This window comes from Pristis pectinata, chromosome 22 (assembly GCF_009764475.1).
Source record: "Pristis pectinata isolate sPriPec2 chromosome 22, sPriPec2.1.pri, whole genome shotgun sequence".
Lineage (NCBI taxonomy): Eukaryota > Metazoa > Chordata > Chondrichthyes > Rhinopristiformes > Pristidae > Pristis > Pristis pectinata.
Window position 1 is genome coordinate 3218308 of NC_067426.1, and position 19036 is coordinate 3237343.

The window sequence follows — 19036 nt, forward strand, 5'->3', positions numbered from 1 at the left end:
AACATACACATAGTTTGCTGGAGTTTATGAAAGTAAATTTCACAGATTTACATTAGTGTTTTATAGTTGAGGGCCCTTTATTTAACATGCTTAATTTTGGTGAGAAACATACTTTAAACTATTTGAATAAAATGGACCAATTTATCACTCTAAAATTAATTGAGAAATACCTTTTAATAGAACTAAGAAACAATTACTTCCTGTTCAGCCCCTGGACCTTGCTGCTCCATGGATAATGCAACTACTGTGTCTTCACCAGCACAGTTTGGAGCGTGTTTTAAGTGTGTGTCCTCCTGCCCCTCTGCCACACGTACTTGTACATCCTACTTATGCATATGACAATAAACTCGACTTTGAATGACTGCTACACACTACCATCCCAGGTTTCATGATTGTTATTGTACTTTAGGCTGAAATGGAGGAAGGAAGCAAACACTACCGACAAAGTTAGTCAACAATTGGAGCAGTGATCATAATAGTTGCAATCAATTACACAAAAGTTAATACTAAAATTCGCAGGAGAGACACTTAGCACAGACCTCATCAACCAACCTCTTACAGCCCAGCAATGATATTGAGAGTTTTTAGAGTGTGGGACTTGCTATGTCCTAATTGCCCTTGAATGAGTGAGGGACTCATGAAATCTTGTAAATCCTTGAATGAGTGCAGGACATACTCCACTACTGACTCTTGAACGAGTATGGAACACACTTTGTACTACTGGCACACTCCTGATGCTGGGTTGCAAAAACCCAAAATATCAACAATTCCTTTCCCTGCCACAGATGCTGCTCGACCCGCTGAGTTCCTCCAGCAGAATGTTTGTTGCTGAAGTAGAATTAGTCTGTTGTCTTCACCGATTTCTTGAACTGTATAAAATTCAGATTGGGCTTGATAGGGTGTGAATGCAGAGTTGATGTTTCCCCTGGCTGGCTTATGAGAAAACTGGAGCACCTGGGGGAAGCCCCTGTGGCTGCAGGGAGAATGTGCAAACTCCACACAGACAGCGCCAGAGGTCAGGATTGAACCCAGATCCCTGGAGCAGTGAGACAGCGGCTCTGCCAGCTGTGCCACTGTGACACCTGTAGAGGACAAAGGTGATAAGAAACTTCTTCACGAAGTGGACGTTTGGAATTCACAGAGTCACAGAGTCATAGAGTGCGGAAACAGGCCCTTCACCCTAACTGGTCCATGCCGACCAAGGTGCCCCACCCAAGCTAGTCCCATTTGGCCACGTTAGGCCCATAACTTTCTAAACCTTTCCGATCCATGTACCTGTCCAGCTGTCTTTTAAAAGTTGTTATTGTACCTGCCTCAACCACTTCCTCTGGCAGCTCATTCCACATACATGCCACCCTTTGTGTAAAAAGTTGCCCCTCTTAAACTCTCCCCTCTCACCTTAAACCTATGCCTCTAGCTCTTGATTCCCCAACCCTGGAAAAAGACTGAGTGCATTCACCCTATCTATGCCCCTCATGATTTTATACATCTCTATAAGATCACCTCTCAATCTCCTACACTCCAAGGAATAAAGTCCTAACCTGTCCAACCTCTCCCTATAACTTAGTCCCTCAAGTCCTGGCAAAATCCTATTAAGTCTTTTCTGCACTCTTTCCAGTTTACTAACATCTTCCTATAACAGGGCGACCAAAACTGAACACAATGTTCCAAGTGCGGCCTCGCCAACGTCCTGTACAATCGCACCATGACCTCCCAACTTTTATACTCAATGCCCTGACTGATGAAGGCCAGCGCGTCAAACGCCTTCTTCACCACCCTGTCTACCTTTGACTCCACTTTCAGTGATCCATGTACTTGTACACCAAGGTCACTCTGTTCTACAACACCCCCCAGGGCCCTGCTGTTCACTGTGAAAGTCCTACTTGGATTTGACTTTCCAAAATGCAATACCTCGCACATATCCGAATTAAACTCCATTTGCCATTCCTCGGCCCAATTACTCAGCTGATCAAGAATCCCACTGTATTTTTGATAAACTTCTTCCACTGTCCACTATACTAAGTATTTTAGAGTCATCTGCAAATTTACTAACCATGCCTTGTACATTCTTATCCAATTCATTGATATAGATGACAAACAACAATGGGCCCAGCATCGACCTCTGAGGCACACCACTGGTCACCAGCCCCCAGTCCACCATTACCCTCTGCTTCTTACCATCAGGCCAATTATGTATCCAATTAGCCAGCTTTCCCTGGATTCCAAGCGACCTAACCTGAGCAGCCAACCATGTGGAACCTTATCAAATGCTTTACTGAAGTCCATATACCAAGAAAGCCAATGAGGGCACATCTACCTTCCTGCCCTCATTGACTTTTTGGTCACATCATTAAAAAAAACTCATTCAAGTTTGTAAGACATGATCTCCCGCACACAAAGCCATGTTGAGTACCCCTAATCAACCCGTCTTTCCAGATGTATGTATATTTTATCCCTCAGGATCCTCTCCAGTAAATTGTGTACTGCAGATGGTCCATAGTACCCAGGGTTCTCTTTGCTGCCCTTATTGAATAAAGGCACAACATTCGCTACTCGAGAAATAAAGGACTGCAGATGCTGGAATCTAGATGAAAAACACTGTGATGCTGGAGGAACTCAGCAGGCCGGGCAGCATCCGTGGAGAAAAGCAGGGGGTCAACATTTCAGGCCAGGACCCTTCTTCAGGACTGAAGAAAGGAATTCTCCCACTTTAAGTAATCCCCACCCCCCCCCCCAACAACCCCCCCTCCCCACCATACTACCCTTCTTCCCTTTCCGAGTCTATCTCTCTTCTTTCTACCTTTTTTCCCTCTTTCTCCTTACCTGTGACCCATCCCCTGGTGGATCTGCTCTCCCCTCCTCCCCTGCACCTGCCTATTACTATCCCTTAACTGCATCTACCCCTCCAGTCTACCAGCACCTCACCCGTGGCTAATGATGATGCAAATATCTTAGCTAGGAATCCCGTAATTTCTTACCTAGCTTCCCAAAGCAATTTACTAAGCAAGGATGTTCAGTCAAGACAGAGGACGATAGATTTTTAAATATGAAAGGATTTGGGATTTGATCAGGGAAATGGCACTGTTAAGAATGTGGAGATAGGAGATTGTGGTGATGGTATAGATTTGAGACCTGAAGGTCATCTCAGGGTTAAATGAGACACTAAATTTGCTGACAGACCAGTTCAGCTTCTGAGGTAAAGGATCAGCCATGATCTTATTGAATGGTGGTGCAGACATGAAGTGTCTGCTCTTATTTCTGATGTTCTTTACACAGAAGGCCACAATTTTGTGATCAACAGCAGCTGTTGGTGTCTGAAGCAGTTTTGTGCACTTTATTGCATGATGGAGTTTTTGAAAATTTGGAAATTAGGATGAATTATAACTGATCTTCCCTACAGGAATAATGATGTGTAAATTCGCAGAGCAACACTCCAGTCACAGACAGAGCTTTATTGATATGCAATATAAAGTGAAATGAGAGCATTCAGCGCGAGGAAGGAGGAAGGGAAGTAGTGCGGGGAAACCTTGCACTACGGCTGAATCTGCTGCCTGTGCAATATTACATGGAAATCAGGTCCAAGTGCAGCACCAAATGTGGTCTGTAGCAGTGTCAGCACACTGTACACTGCCACTGAAATTCACTCCTTTGTAGTTGGAGGCAGAGTACAGTGCACTGGCTATTTTGTATAGCAGGTTTCACACTACTGACTGCAGATAAACATCTGGGAAAATAAGTTTAAACATCTCCCTGTGAATAATTATACCTGAGCAGTCATGAGAGGAAGAGTAGTGTAGCGGTTAGCGTAACGCTTTACAGCACCAGCGACCCGGGTTCAAATTCGGCCACTGTCTGTAAGGAGTTTGCACGTTCTCCCCGTGTCTGCGTGGGTTTCCTCCGGGTGCTCTGGTTTCCTCCCACATTCCAAAGGCGTACGGGTTAGGAGGTTATGGGCATGCTATGTTGGTGCCGGAAGCGTGGCGACACTTGCGGGCTGCCCCCAGAACACTACGCAAAAAGATGTATTTCACTGTGTGTTTCGATGTACATGTGACTAATAAAGAAATCTTATCTCATCTAATCTAATTTATAACAATATCAGAGGTAAAGTCGCTCAAGTTTCAAGTTTATTGTCATGGGCCAAACCTAGGCCATAAATGCCATGAAAGTTAGCTTTTTGCAGCAGCCGAACAGTACGTTACAAAGATGACAAACATAAGTTAACATAAATTAACATAAGTTATACATACACAACAAAAAATAAACATAATAACATTAACGCAAGTTGACGGAAATGGAAAAGAAATATGGTCTGAGGAAGAGTTAGCTTAGCTGGAGGAAAGATTTCTCTTTTAACAATTTCTTGGCCAGTTCCAGTTTATTTCAGAAGCTGCTTTTATATTGCATTTTAACTTTTTCCAGCTCTCAACACTTTTCAGAATGCTGTAGTGTTGGCAGCTGCAAATTATATTTCATTGGATATTCTTGAACACCAAAAATAGCCAATCTTGCACATCACATTTCCGTGCTGCACACAAAGTGCTGGAGGAACTCAGCAGGTCAGGCAGCATCAATGGAGGGAAATGGACAGTTGATGTCATGGGTCAGGACCCTTCATTTCCCTCCACAGATGCTGCCTGACCTTCTGTGTTCCTCCAGTGCTTTGTGTGTTCCTCCAGATTCCAGCATCTGCAGTCTCCTGAGACTCTTAAATTTTGGTGTTGGCTAACTAACTAGGAAAACCAATGCATTTGCACTGGTTCAACAAGTTTAGGTCATATGTTATATATAACAGCTAAAATTAACTGAGTCGCTGACCCCAAAGTCCTTCGATAAAGTGTCCTTTCCCCTTTCAGCAATGTTGTAAAACCACAGTGGCTAACAACACGTAGCTAATAAACTCTGCAGCTTCTGGTCTGCTGCAAACATGGCCAGGACATTACATTCGATTCACTCTAGATCAGGAAGATTCATTGCTTTGGAAGTGACATTTCATCTGAAGCAACACACAAAAAGCAAGGAATTCAACGAATCATGCAGCATCTGGGGAAGGAAATGGACAGTTGATGTTTTGGGTTGCGACTCCAGATTTCCAGCATCTGCAGTCTCTTGTGCCGACATTATATTTGAACCATTTTCCAAAGCATTTCACATGCCATACCCACTCTTGGTGGCTTTTCTGATTCGTGGAGTACTGACAAAAGTAGTGGAAGTTTCAGTCTGTGCAGTGGGATGAGACTGGTCCTTTACATCCACCCAAATCGATCTATTGAGCAAATAATTGTGGCCTAAAAGTGAATCACTCCTTCAATGCTGCACTGCAGTGCCATCCTCGATTTTGTCCTCAAGTGTCTGGAGAGGGACTTGAACCCAATACCTACTGAGTGAGAAGTAGGAGAACTCCCTCCTGAGCTACACCCGACACCACGGTGGGCTAATCGTGCATATAGTATTTCTCACTTCTATGCGTGGAATTGTGTTATTGTGTAAAAATATGTGGCATTCACTGAATCACATGTGTATCTGATCTGCACCTCCTGTAGAATCATAGAGACTATTTGATCCCCTGTTTTCCATATTGGCTAACACACAATGTATATTCATAACTTTTTATAAGTTGCTTTAATAATACTGGAGATAATTGGGTTGATACCATTTGGTTCTTGAACCAACCGGCACAACCCTAATCACTACAGTTTAGCAACACAATGGCCACTTTGAGCACTTTGCACTGAAATTGACTTTTTTTTGTTCTGATTGTGTTCTTTCTTGTAAAAATTGTGTATAATTTATGTTTAATTTATATTTTTCTTGTAAATGCTGCTTATCTGATGCTCTGTCCCTGTGATGCTGCTGCAAGTAAGATTTTCATTGCACCTGTGTACACATGGACTGCTACCTATGACAATAAACTCGACATTGACTTTGACTTTGACTTGGGTTCACAGGTCAGTGGAATAAGTCTGCCTACTATAAACATACTTGAACCACTCAGAATCTGACTGAAAGTGCAGGTGTAAAGCAGAAATAACTTTGGATAAAATTACATAGAACGTAGAAATTTAAGTCAGGCTTTGCCACTGAAATCCAAGCCAGTGTATGAATTGGTATTGATATTGGTTTATTATTGTCACTTGTACTGACGTACAGTGAAAAACTTGTCTTGCAAACCGATCGTACAGGTCAATTCATTACACAGTGCAATTGTGCAGTTATAGTTAATGTCTGAATTGAAGTTTGGCAATAAATGTTCACCAATTTTGAGAAAAAGTGTTTCAAGATCATTGGAAAAGATCATGCTTTTTAGTAGGACTTCTAACAACAAGAAAAGTATTAAAATAGTAGTGTGTATAATTAAAGAGGCATGATCTGCAGGGTTATGGATCCGATGCTGGAAAGTAGGGTCAGGCTGGGTCCCTCCTTTTCAACTGGCACTGATGTCATGGATCACATATCCTCTTTGTTTAAATGTTCTGTGATCTATAATTCTCACCTCGGGATAGGACAAAGTGCTTTGCAGCCAATGGTGAATTTTTGAAGAGGCAGCAAATTAACACTAGCTGTCTTTCCATGACCCGAAGACCCTTACCGGTTTTTACAGATGCACCATAGAAAGCATTCTATCCAGATGCATCACAGCTTTGTATGGCAACTGCTCTGCCCAAGATGGCAAGAAATTGCAGAGAGTTGTGGATACAGCCAGGTCCATCATACAAACCAGCCTCCACGCCGTCGACTCCTTCTACATTTCCCACTGTCTCAGGAAAGCAGCCAACATAATCTAGGATCCCTCCCACCCCGGTCATTCTCTCTTCTCTCCTCAGGCAGAAGGTACAGAAGCCTGAGAGCACGTACCATCAGACTCAAGGACAGCTTCCATCCTGCTGTGATCAAAGTCTTCACGCAAACAAAGCTTTTCACTGTATCTCGGTACACGCGACAAGAATAAACCAGAATCAGAATCAGGTTTATTATCACTGACTTATATGATGTAAAATTTGTTGCTTTGCGGCAGCAGTACAGTGCAAAGACGTAAAATTACTATAAATTACAAAGTAAATAAATAGTGTGAAAAAAACGAACAATGAGGTAGTGTTCATGGGTTCATGGACCGTTCAGAAATCTGACGGCGGAGGGGAAGAAGCTGTTCCTAAATCGTTGAGTGGGGGTCTTCAGGTTCCTGTACCTCCTCCCTGATGGTAGTAATGAGAAGAGGGCATGTCCCGGATGGTGAGGGTTTCTTAGTGATAGATGCCACCTTCTCGAGGCACCACCTCTTGATGATGTCCTCGATGGTGGGGAGGGTTGTGCCCGTGATGGAGCTGGCTGAGTCTACAACCCTCTACAGCCTAAACTCTCTGCAATTTTTTGCCAACATAATCAAGGACCCCTTCCACCCCATCATTCTCTCTTCTCCCCTCTCCCATCAGACAGAAGATACCAGGCTCAAGAACAGCTTCTATCCCGCTATCATTAAACTCTTGAATGGACCTCTCACACACTAAAAGATAAACCAATTAGGGCCGCATCCTTCTATGCCTTGGCTGTTTAATTGTCTGTCTAAATGGCTCCTAAATGTTGTGATTGTATCTGATTCCAGCACCTCCTCTGGCAGCTTGTTCAAGAACAGCTACTTCCCTTCAACCATTCGGTTCTTGAACCAACCGGCACAACCCTAATCACTACCTCAGTGTAGTACCACAATGACCACCTCCCACTACCACTTTGTTCTAATTGTGTTCTTTCTTGTATAATTGTTGTATAATTTAAGTTTATATTTTTCTTCTGAATGTTGTATATCTGATGCTCTGTGCCTGTGATGCTGCTGCAAATAAGTTTTTCATTGCACCTGTGCACACATGTACTTGTGCACATGACAATAAACTTGACTTTGACTTTGAGATATCAACTATGTAAAAAAAAAAACTCATCCCTCAAATCCCCTTTAAAACTCCTTCCTCTCACCTCCAGCCTCTTGCTTTTGATTCCCCTGCCATAAGAAAACGATTCTATCTACCTTATCTATGCCTTGTATAATTTTATGCACTTCTATAAGGTCACCCCTCAGCCTCCTTCCTCCCCAGAGTAACCAAGCCAAGCCCACCCAATCCTTCCCAATAACTAAAGTAAATGCTTATTGTTTAAATAAATAATTTGTGAACAGTTGTCAATTGCTGCCCGAAGCAGGCGCAGTAGTGTAGCGGTTAGTGTAACGCTATTACAACGCCAACGACCCAGGTTCAATTCCCGCCGCTCTCTGTAAGGAGGCTGTACATTCTCCCCGTGTCTGTGTGGGTTTCCTCCGGTGCTCCGGGTTTCCTCCCACATTCCAAAGGCAGACGGGTTAGGAAGCTGTGGGCATGCTATGTTGGCGCCAGAAGCGTGGCGACACTTGCGGGCTGCCCCCAGAACACTCTACGCAAAAGATGCATTTCACTGCGTGTTTCGATTCCCTTATACAATGAGATGGACTCTGACCTCACGATCTACCCTGTTGTGACCTTGCACCTTATTGCACTGCACTTTCTCTGTAGCTGTGACACTTTGTACTGTTGTTTTACCTGTACTACATCAATGCACTCTGTACTAACTCAATGTAACTGCACTGTGTAATGAATTGACCTGTACGATCGGTTTGTAAGACAGTTTTTCACTGACCTCAGCACAAGTGACAATAATAAACCAATTCCAATAACCAATAAATCTTATCTTATAATTTCAAAGTGAGTGTGTTGCAAATCACAAAAGTTTTCCTTATTTCATAAGTAAACTTTATTCATAATAAAAGAATTTACAAAAGAATAAAAGCATGGCAAAACTTTTTATATTCTTATTGTGAACACTTTTATTTGAAGAACCGCAGCCCAGCAACTCAATGCACAGACCCCCCCCCCCCCCCCACTGCCCGCACCCCGGGCTCTTCTGTCAACACTGGACCGCACCAACTACCCCATAGGGCGTCCTCAACAGTAACACATCAATACACGAAGCAGCTGCTTTAGATCTTGACTGAACTATAAGTATATAATGTTTAAATATGTAATTAATTACGTTCATGAGGGTTGGTCCTATATTTTGAAAATTCAAATAGCTCCATAAGATTAAGGTTTTTACTTTTCACCCCCTCATCTCCAAACGGGCGATGATGGTTCCCCCAGGGCAAGCATTACGTCACCGGGCAGGAGGCGGAGGTTTCGACGCTTGGACGGCAGCACGGGAGCCAATGAGAGAGCAGAACAGGCGAAGTTGTGGAAGCCCGGGGAGGGCGGGGCTGCTGGTCCGGGCGTTGCTGGGTGATGGCGGACGGGCGGTAGGCGGCGGGCGGCGTGCCTCGGGATCGGGTCCCGAGCGGCGGAGCGGGCTTCGGGCCGTCGGGTGATTGAGGGCGGGGGGAGCGTCCACCGGGATGTTCACTGTGACTGGCCCCGCTTCCGGCCCGGGGGAGTCTCGTCCGCCCCGGCGGGAAACGCCCGGGACCCGTCGGCCCTTCCCCTCCCCTCCCCCGCCTCCCCCCCTCCCCCCCCTCCCCCCCCCCCCTCCCCCCCCTCCCCCCCCCCCCCCCCCTCCCCCCCCTCCCCCCCCCTCCCTCCCTCCCCTCCCTCCCCCCCCTCCCTCCCTCCCCTCCCTCCCCTCCCCTCCCCCCCTCCCCTCCCCCTCCCCCCCTACCCCCCCCCTCCCCTCCCTCCCCCCCTCCCCTCCCCCCTCCCTTCCCTCCCCTCCCCCCTCCTTCCCTCCCCTCCCCCCATCCCCTCCCCCCTCCCCCCTCCCATCCCCCCCCTCCCCCCCTCCCATCCCCCCCCCCTCCACCCTCCCCATCCCCCTTCCCCCCCTCCCATCCCCTCCTCCATCCCCTCCTCCCCTCCTCCCCCCCCATCCCCTCCTCCCCTCCTCCCCCCATCCCCTCCTCCCCTCCCTCCCCCCCCCACTCCCATCGCCCTCCTCCCCCCTCCTCCCCCCCTCCTCCTCCTCCCCCCCCACTCCACCTCCTCCCCCCCCACTCCACCTCCTCCCCCCCCTCCCCCCCCACCCCACCCACTCGCCCCCCCCACCCCCCCCCCACCCCCCCACCCCACTCCCCCACCACCCCCCCACCCACTCCCCCACTCTCTCCCCCACTCTCTCCCTCACTCCTCCCCTCTCCCTCACTCAGGAAATTGAGTCAGGGAGAGGGGAGGACTCATATTTCCCACACTTCACTGTATTTCACTGTAAATGGGTAGAACTGTTAGGATCACCCTGCAACTACAGGGTGCCAGGCAACTAACTGTCTATCTTTCAAGTGGCACTCTTAAAATAATTGGATTATCTGATCTTTGGTACTGTTTGTGTGTGTGGGGACAGTCAATGAATTTCACCAAAATGATTCAGCTGAAGCAGAAACATCCCCAATCAGCTGTGGTTGCTATTTAAACTCTCAGACTGAACCTTGTTTGAGGAAGGGGAACTACTTAGTTCCTAGATTGCAATGGATCAAGTCATTTTCCTCAATTTGAGGAAAACATGTCTTGCTGCTTTTTACATTGAATCACAGATTATTCAAAGTAAACAACTTTGAACTGAGTAATTATTTTTAGGCAAGCACATTACCTTGCTCTAGCTTTCAATGTGTTGCTTAAAAGCTGTAAATGGCAGCTTTATTTTAGATCTTTTTAAAAAAAATCAAGTTGGAGTCTGCTGTTCTGAGATTCATGAATTGACTGTCTACAGCCATTCCCATCCTTGAGTCATGTTTGGGTGTGTACTCAACAATCTCTTGCTCTTGTGCGTAACACATTGACAGATATTTGAATTTGACAGAAGTTTTGAATGAGCTACTTTTTATGTGTCAGTCATTAAATTTAACTTATCTACACCTTGACCAAAGAGAGAGAGATACAGATGGTGAAAATCTGAAGAGGTGATGGAAATATGCAGCAGATCTGAAATAAAAGTATATTGGTTCAGTGAACCAATTTTGTGCTGTTTTCTGAGCTTCAACAGTGAGTCTATTATTTTGGTTCAGTGTTGTTTGGAAGTGTGGGAAATATGAGTCAGTTGGTTGTGGAAAGTTGGAATTCTCCAATTCCTAATGTTGAAAATGACATAGATTTTACAGGGAACTCTCAGCTGTTCAGCTTGTAGTTCTCCCCACATAAATGATATTAGCATATTCCCACATATACAATCATGCAAACGCGCATGTGTCTAAGTCTAGCATGTGCTTGCAGTTATTTTTGCCAGTGTTTTTGAGTGTGCATAGACATGGAGTACAGCAGTGGAGTGTGAAGTGTGGCTATTCCTCAAAACCTGTGTTGGGGAATCTGCCTGGTTTAGATCTACATCAAAAACAGAATGAAGAGGAATGACTGTGAGGGACTGAGGTAAGTTCTTCATGAATTTAACAATCTTTAGCTAATTTTTAATGCTCCTTCACTGGTTGAGTATGTTTGAACAGTTTTGTAATGTTTTTGAATGTTTCTCAATATTACATATTCTGGGCTAGTTCTTGCCACCCAACTCCAAACTTGTGCATTAACTTCAGCAGTGGAATGGGAGGCCTGAAGCTTGCCTGCACTCACACTGAGAAACTCCAGCAGTTCAAGGTGGAACTGGCCTTAGTAAAAAGCAAAATCTGGGCCTTTGTAGCAACACAGAGTTTTCATTACATTGGTTGCTCTTGTGTTTCACAACTTCAGCCTTCTGTCAGGAAGCTTTTCTCCAGGTGTACATGTTGGCTTAGCCATCAGAAATATCAGGCCAGTGGAGTGAGTTGGCTTGTTAGCACTTCACTTGTGGGCTAATTTGATGTCAGCTGTGCCTCTGTGGGTTAAATGTTCATAGATTCAAACTGACCTCAAATGATGGAATACAGAAGCACAGTTTGATGTTTCACAATAGCACTGAGGAGCACTGTACTGTTGAAGCTGCCACCTTTGGCTTGATGTTACCTTGTCTCTGTTCTCATTTAGATGTAAAAGGTCCTAAGGTAGTTGGTGAGCTATCAGTACCTGGCCAATATTTCCCTCCCAGACATCATGGAGAAAAAGGCATCATTGTAATCTATCAAAGCAAACTTCCAACAGTATTATGATTATTGTTTACCACATAGCTGTGGAACCTATTGTACTCAAAGTGATTTAAGTTTTTCTTACCATTAAAACTGGTTACGTACCTGGCTCTGGCATCACCACAGGTTTCCATGGTGACTGCGTGTCTCCTAGGGTAGAGTAAGGCTTCCTTTGGTAGTAGGCCCAAAACTGAAAGTTAGATTGATTCCAGCACAGGATTGTTTTAACTTGCCGTTTCCTCATTTGACAATATTATGCCACAGCTCAGCTGTTGGCAAAGCTCACTTTAGTTAACAGTTTAATTAGTGAAATTTATTTAAGAGCCCCTATCACCTCCACTCTACCTTCCACAGCCGGTTAAAAATTAAAAAACCTGAAACTAAAACAGCAGCTAGTGGAGCAGCTGCCTCACAGTCCAGTGACCTGGTTCAATCCTGACCTCTGGTGCTGTCTGCGAGGAGTTTGCACGTTCTCCTTGTGGGACCTGGGTTTCCCCTGGTGCTCCTGTTTCTTTCCACGTCCCATAAACATGCAGGTTGATGGGTTAATTGTTCACTGTAAATTGCTTTTAGTGTGTAGGTCAGCGGTCGAGTCTTGGGGGGAATTGAAACAATGTTGGAAGAATAAAAAATGGGCTTAATGTAGCATTGGTGTAAAATGGGTGCTTGATGGTCATTGTGGACTCGATGGGCCAAAGGGCTGGTTTCCTGCTGTATCACTCTGACTGCGCCTCTAAAGTACTTTGGTTATAATGTCTTTGGGGCAAACTGAGGTTATATGAAAGTGTATTTTTTGTTGGCTGGGCTGGAAGTTTACTCATTGTAAGCAGGGAATAAAACTTCAGTTTTTAACGCTACCTGGCTCATCTAATGAGGTACATGGATGTATAAAATACAAGCAAGCATTCATTTTGTTTTCCTTTTCCTCAGTGGATTCTAGCTTGAACTTGCTCTTGCTGAATACAAACTAGGTTGTGATTTCCTTCACCCCATCCCTTCTGGATAGAAGTAACCTTTAGTCGATATGCAGGGATTTTCAGTAGCCATTGCTCTGTAGGGCAAATTGTATCTTGTCTGTTGGCCAATGATAATAGATGGTCTCTGTTCCAGTAATGTGTTTTTATTATGTCGTTGTCTAGATATATCTGGATACTGTAGCATTGTTATTTTAGGTTATGCAGATTTAACTAAAATAATTATCCATTGAGTGACTTGAAAAGACGATGGAAAGTTTGTGCTTTTTGCAGCAGATCTGGATCACTCTGAAGTGTTATGTGAAGCTATGCAGTTAGCATCAACATTCAATATTGATTGTTAAAGTCCCTGGTGATTCTATATTGTTTTCCTCAGGTACTCCAATTAGTCAACGAGTCTTGACGTGAAACGTTGACAATTTCTCCCCCTCTGCCTACGGATGCTGCTCAACTTATTTGAGTTCCTCTGTTGTATTTGAATGGGTTTTCTTGCCGATGATCTAATTTAAGATTTTAAGTTATGATTTGGGGTTAATATCATTAGCACAGCCACTTGATATTTTAAAGGAGCTAAATGCAGACAAGTTGTAATAGAGGCTAAAGAAAATGTCATTGAATTGTGTCAGAAATGATCAAATGTATTTACATACTCCAATTATTGTAAACAGAATGTATTCATGCACAAATTCTTATTGCGGTACTTCAAAGTTATTTTTGTTCTCTAGGTATGTGCAATGAATTGAATGAGGCTAAGTTTAGTCCAGAAATTATGGGTACATCTTGGCAAATAATAGAGGTGAAAATAAAAAATGGAATCTTGGAGATATTCGGGACAGATATCTGCGGAGCGGAAATGATGTTTCAGGTTGATGATGGACCTTGGGAGACCTATCAACCCTTTCATGGAAAAATGTGTTATAATATATCATAACTAGAAAGTTATGAATAGATGTATGTCTTTGTGCTTTTTTCTTGTGCTATTTTCCTGCAAAGTGACGTAGAATTTAATAGAATGCAATGTGTTAACGATCTTCTCGTTAGTGAGCACTGTTTACAGCTCTTGCCAATGTTTTCGGTGCAAAACTTTTGTGCATAAATTGTAAAATCTTATTAACCCAAAGGATCATGATGAAGGCAGGAACACATCTTCTGACCATTTGTCCTCAATTGTATGATATTTGAATAAGTTCTGAATTTTTCATTGAAAATTCTGTAGCACCAGTAACTTTGTAGGCATTGGAAAAGTCAGCTGACTTCAGAAATTGGTGTCTGTCTCCTTTTTGTAGCTGTTTAATTGAACATGTCTTTATTGGTCACCTGCAAACAGGACATGATATAAATATTTAACATCTCGGATCTGTGACTGTTCATCAGAACACAAATTAGTTATCATCTTTCAAGTTGCAGGGAAGAGGGAATGGGAGGGTTGCAGAGGAGAGAATGTGTGTGATAGGGTAGAAATCGAATGATGCATTAGTGGTGCTTGCCTGAGAGACTAAGCTGATCTGTCAGGAGACGCAAGTAGGAAATGAATAAAAATGGAAGGGGAGGGAAATGAAAGAATGCTGGAAGATGTTAAAACACTGCAGAAGCTGGAAATCTGAAATAAATGCTGGAAATTCTCAGCAAGTCAAGCAGCGTTTGTGGAGGAAGAGGAAGAAAACTAATAGGTTCATCTGTCTTCAGAACTAGCCAGTACTAATTTGAACTCAAAAGGTTACTTCGCTGAAGTTGTTTAATTCATTGAATCTGAGGTCGATAATGAGCCAAGTCAGGAAATCAGCTTGCATTGGGCTTCCTTGCAATAGTGAAAGAAGGCCAAAGGCATGAGAAGGTGGAAAGGTGCTGGGGAATTAAAATGAGACAACTAGAAGCTCCAGATCACAAGCAGAGGCATTGTATAAAGTGGTCACACAGTCGTTGTTGTTTTCTCCAGGTAGAGGAGACCACATTGTGTCGCACACTAAAATCAGGCAGCAAAAGGATGCAGCTGGTAGAGCCGCTGCTTCAGCTGGGTTCAATCTTGACCTCGGATGCTATCAGTGCGGAGTTTGCACGTTCTCCCTGTAACTGGTGAAACCATATCTGAAACAATATGTACAGCTTTGGTCCTCTATTTTAGGAAAGGTATGCTTGCATTGGAGGCAGTGAAGAGAAGGTTCACTAGGTTGATTCCTGGGATGAAGTGGTTAATGTATGGAGAAAAGACTGAGCAGGTTGGACCTATGCTTGTTGGGGTACAGAAGAATGAGAGGTGATTTTATTGAAACATAAAAGATTCTGAGGGGCATTGACAGTGGATGTTGAGAAAAATATTTCCCTGAATGAGGTATCTGGAAACTGCAGGGCATAGTTTTAAAATAGAAGTTCCTCCACCTCTCCATTTAAGATGGAGAGGTGGAGAAATTTCTTCTGAGGGTTGTGAATACTTGGAATTCTCTACCCCCAAGAACTGTGGAGGTAGAGGAGGGGATTGACAGATACTTAAGCCACAGGGAGTCGGGGTATGAGGAGAGAATAGGAAAGTGTTTTTGTGGCCATAATTGGATCTGCCTCAATCCAGTTGGCTTACTCCTGCTCCTGTGGGGGAAATGAAAGAGTGAACTAGGAATGCTGAATGAAGTAGGGAAGGTGTCAGGAATTGGAGACTACTCCATCGAATGTGGAGGTTAATGAGATGGAAGCCAATCCTTGTTCGGTGTGCAAGGAGAGTGTTTGAGAGCAGAAGTGCAGGAAATGGAACTATGGAACTAATGCAGTTGAGTGCCTAGGTTATGGAGGAGGGGAAACTGTAGTTATAAAAAAAGAAAATATCTGGGAAGCACAGGTGTGGAAAGTGTTGTCATCAAGAATTCAGAAGAATGAGAGAGGATCTTGTAGAAACATTTAAAATAATGCAAGGGATAGATAAGATAGAAGCAGGAAGGTTGTTTCCACTGGTAAGTGAGACTAGAACTAGGGGACATGGCCTTAAGATTTGCGGGGAGTAGACTTAGGACAGAGATGAGGGGGAACTGCTTTTCCCAGAGAGTTAGTGAATCTGTGGAATTCTCTGCCCAGGGAAGCAGTAGAGGCTCCCTCATTAAATATATTTAAAGACACAGTTTGATAGATTTTTGCATAGTGGGGGGATTAAGGGTTGTGGGGAAACAGGTCGGTGGAGCCGAGACAACGGCCAGATCAGCCGTGATCTCACTGAATGGTGGAGCAGGCTCGACTGACCAGATGGCCTCCTCCCCATCCTCCTATTTCTTATGTTCTTACCATGCAGGGTGGAAATGGACTGCAAAGGTGACAACACTTTTGAGTATTTACAAGAGCAGGAAGCAATATAGTTATCAATGTTCCAGAAAAAGCAGTGAAGGAGGGGCCTAAATAGGACTGAAAGAAGAAATATCTCAAAGAGATGGACATAGCTTGGACCCATTTGGGCTCCATAGCTACACTTTTTGATTGGAGAAAATGAGTTAATTTATTCAGTGTGAGAATGAGTTCAGTCAGATGAATGGGGACTGGTTGGATGTCTGTTAAGCAGCAAAAGGCCCTCAAATTTACTTTTACCACCTTCGAACTAATTTGAGTTTGTACAAGTGCTGTACTTGTTTTCTTTTGATAGAATCACATGTTATTTTGCTGATGGTTTCTGTCCTGTACTTATGAAAACAAATCACAGGTTCATATGACTTTTTCAGTTGAATTATGATAAATGGCAAAATCCAAGGATTGTAAGAGATGCGTTACAGAGCTGCTGGAATGCTCTTTATTCTTGTGACTAGCAATTGGAGAGCACTTAGTAATCAAGAGCAGTGTTTCAACATTGATCTGTATTTCCCTGTGCTGACCGACATTATAAACCTGAGAAATAAAGCCTTGGGTGTGGTATGCCCATATAATTGGGATAGTCCCAGTATGAATCCACGGAACATTTTGTGCATCTTATTGTTTGTTGGTCTTCCTCCATGAAACTTTCTGGCTGCTCAGTGATGTACCTAAACAAAAGACCACTATTTGCTACCAGGTGGCTTACAGAAAGGGGCCTAGTCAAAGTTCAAATAGTGATATGTCATATGTTGGAGTATAAACACTGTAGATGGGTGGGGCAAGTAAAAACTAACTGCACTCGCCTAACAGGAAGTAAGTTTGCTGGTGGTTCAGATTAGTGAACCGTGTGGGGGAAGGGAACCAATACACTTTCTTCATTACTATTTGTCAGTTGTGTGTAGGTTGGAAGGGACATAGTGAAACACTTCATTACCAGAGGCTTAGGGCAAACTGCAATCTATCTATCGAAACCTGAGTGTGTTTTACATTAATTCAAATGTCCTAAAATGATAAATAAATTTCACCAATTTGCACAGAGAATAATTTCAAAATCATTTTGGTGCTTTTGGATGGAAAGCTTTGGGATTTTGTAATTTTTGTTTCAGACTAGAGCTACAGAATTCTAAAGAGCTACACAGCAAACATAGGAACTGGCTGACATTAAGGGAACTTCAGTTTTGCAGTATGTAGGAAGTAGCAGCACACTGTCATGCAGCTGGTGAGCAACCACCGAGGTATTTTTTTGACACCTTAATTGAAATGTAGCAAGCTTGACTCTATACAATGCCGGCTACTTGGCTTCTAATTTATGAAGTTAATGCTTTTATGTTTTAAATTTAGTTTTCGTTTTCAGAAGGATCCTTTGATTTTGCACAAACTCACGTACTGCAAAAATAAATGCAGCCCATAAGATATTATTTTCCTTGATTTGCTGTACTGTGCTTCAAAACTACAAGTTGGTTTTATTGTAAAATCTTTCACTGGCTTAAAATTGACACTTGATCATGTTGGTTCTAAATCCAGAGATCTCTTTTAGCTTGGTATCCTGGTGCAACCTACTAGCTCAAATGACTCGACCCTTTCCATTCTGGGGTGGATTGCTCTGGCAAGACTGGCATTTATTTCCAATCACTCATTGCCCTGAAGAGATGCTGGTAAACTGCTGGTAGTGATATAACCCAGTGACTTATCGAGCAGCTTTAAGGGCAACGAAGAGTCAAAGCACATGGTCTGAGATGGCTTTCACATGTAATCCAGGCTGGGTAAGGTTGGAAGGTTTCCTTTATTAAATGTCATTAGTAGATCTTTGGCATCAGAGCACTTTGACAGATTTGTCTTAACTTTTATTAGTAGAATTATTTCCTGGTTTTAAAAATCTGAATTCAAATTAATATCTCATTTATTAGACCTCTGTATTGCTTGTCCATTAATGTGATCATTTTGATATACTCTTGGAACAGGATTGATGTTCAGAATGAGGTATGGAGGTATTTAAGGTAGCTCTTTGAGATCAACCCTCAAGAATGTCAAGACACAGAAGACTCCAGATGCTGTAATCTGGAGCAAAAAACAAGCTGCTGGAGGAACTCGGAGGGTCAGGCAGCATCTGTGGAGGCACAGGGATAGTCAATGTTTCAGGACTGATGCAGGGTCTTGACCCAAATTGCCAACTATCCCTTTGCCTCCACAGATGCTGTCTGACCCACTAAGTTCCTGCAGCAGTTTTTTTTCCTCAAGAAAGTAACTAAGTAAGGATTTTGAACCTAAACTCCTGAGCTACGTGAAAATTTTCAAATTTTTGTTATCAGGATGAGTGTTTGCTGCTTGTGATAATGCGGGTGACTGGGATTTTTCATTTTATTCTTTTGTGAGAAATGCTGGGTTAATATTAACTGTGACTGGTCTGAGGGTCAATGGTAGCAGGGTCACAATGGCTATTTTCTGATTAAAGCAAAATGACGGACAGTTACGATTGTATGTTAAAATATTCTCTCTTAAAAATGTAATTTGGGGTGCATTGAAGAGCCTTCAAGAAGTACTTGCCATATGTGATGTGCTCCATTGGTGAAAAGCAAATTGTCTTGAGCTTGATGCTTAATGCCACCTTTGGTTTGTATTGAGCCATGGTAAGTAAAAGTGGTTCAGCTGTTCTTCCCTACCATTACTATAAAATTCATGCTTTTTGCATTGAGTA

General features: G+C 43.4%; 1 protein-coding gene across 1 annotated transcript in view; it reads left to right on the plus strand.

Moving 5' to 3' along the window:
* The first annotated feature begins 9227 nt into the window (after positions 1 to 9227).
* Positions 9228 to 19036, plus strand: part of wasf2 (WASP family member 2) — a 35343-nt gene continuing 25534 nt past the window's right edge. The window contains exon 1 of the mRNA XM_052036654.1: positions 9228 to 9375. The gene's annotated coding sequence lies outside the window, so the exon portion shown is untranslated. The remainder of the gene's footprint in view (positions 9376 to 19036) is intronic.